This window comes from Echinops telfairi, unplaced genomic scaffold (genome assembly GCF_000313985.2).
Source record: "Echinops telfairi isolate 266 unplaced genomic scaffold, ASM31398v2 ScPeMD7_7470;HRSCAF=8508, whole genome shotgun sequence".
Taxonomy (NCBI): Eukaryota; Metazoa; Chordata; class Mammalia; order Afrosoricida; family Tenrecidae; genus Echinops; species Echinops telfairi.
This window is the reverse complement of record NW_022111374.1, coordinates 244882-246653: the sequence shown is the minus strand read 5'-3', so window position 1 is coordinate 246653 and position 1772 is coordinate 244882.

Here is a 1772-nt window from a genome sequence, read left to right as displayed (position 1 = left end):
AATGGGTGAGTTGATTGAGGGTTCTCTCAACACCAGACATGTGTCACCTGCCGATCCTTACAGCTAGGAAGTAAGGCCTGCCTCCTCTGAGCTATTTGGATTAAACCAAAAGATCAGTGAAGGAGATCACAATACTTTTACCAAAAGAAAGAGGAAGGGGTGAATGTGACGCTCGCACAAGCCGATGATCTCACCACCCAACGGAAAGGCCCTGTCCTGTGTCCAACTTCACAGAAGAGAAAACTAAGCCTTAGCCCTGGTGCACTGACTTCTCAAACGTTCCCATGACAGGCACGTTTAGACTCTCAAGTTTGAACTTAGAGACCCCGCAGAGCTCAGAGTTCTTGACAATCACAACTTCAGGTAGTTGTGTATTAGGTCATTGCAATCCCTCTCATGAAGTCCTGGCCCCACTGGCCTTTCTCACAGGGACAGTTAGCAAATGACGGCTATGTAAGGTATCCATTCTGCAATCAATAAATAATCATCAAAACAAAAGAAGCCCAGGGGGCTTAAGTGGAGAGCAAATGTTTTGAAAATGTTGAGAGCAATGAATGTCCAAATGTGCTTTACACAATTGATGCATGTATGCATTGTGATAAGAGTTGTATGAACCCCTGTTAAAAGGATATAAAAAAATAACAAACAAGCTGGCACACGAGACACCAAAAGATGATTAAAAGTGGTATCGGATTCAAGGTCCGTTTTTGAACAATTATCATAGTCAACCACATGTCCAGGATGTAATTGTCCCAACTAATAAAGTTCACACGGAACAAAATGTCTCATCAATTTGAGGGCCCTTTATGCAAGTCTCTTGTTTCCATGAATCCATCGCAACAATTTGATCTCATCATATTTCTGTAATTTTGTTGGTAAGAACCAACCTCCTCTCACCTCTACAAGCATGTGGAACTCGGCAAATATGTAGAAGACCTGAGAAACAGCTGTCAATCAGCTTGACGTGGTTGGCTTTTTTGAGCCCCCAAAGAAACATTATTTCTAAATGTTCTCTGAATATTCAGCCACAGACATCATGTGCTGGGGGTTAATACGAACTTTAAAAGCATAAGAAAATGAGTAAGAAAAATGGTGGTATGTTTATCTATTAGCATAAAACACAGCAACCAACAACAGCAAAATAACATCACTTGTCTGGGGAAAAAAACAGATGAAATCTCACAGACAGTCTGCTGGCTAGATGAAGTCACGTAGCCTAGTTGATACAGTGAGGTTCTGACTATATAAAGTCCACGAATAGCTGTGTTAGGCTGGGTGGTCTGGAGAAACAAAACCGCAGACATTCATAGAGGTAGGATAAAGGACTTTATCGCAAAGAGTAACTTAGTAGCAAGAAACTCTTCCGGCCCAGTCCAACTCAATTGCATGCAACCCTGGCTGAAGCAATCTCATAGTCACTTAGCCGCATGCGGATGACACAGGAGTTGGCTTGGGAAGCGGGCAGAGCACAGTGGGAGGGGGCAGAGTCCTGTGGACCCAAGGTCATCAGAAACATGGCACTGTGCACGCAACAGGAGGCTGGCTGCAGGATCAGAGACCCTCATAGGGTGCGGCCCGGTGGTCGATAGAGACCCAGCGAGGATGAAGGTGAAGGGCGCAGGAGAAAGACATTGTCTTGCAAAAGGCCATGCCCCTAAAGAGGCATCACAGGGCACTGACGTGATTGTTAGAAGTTGGACTCCACCCCTGCACTGTCATTCAGATTCAAGCTGACATAACATCTAACAACCGACTGATGGAGGGAGGAGACC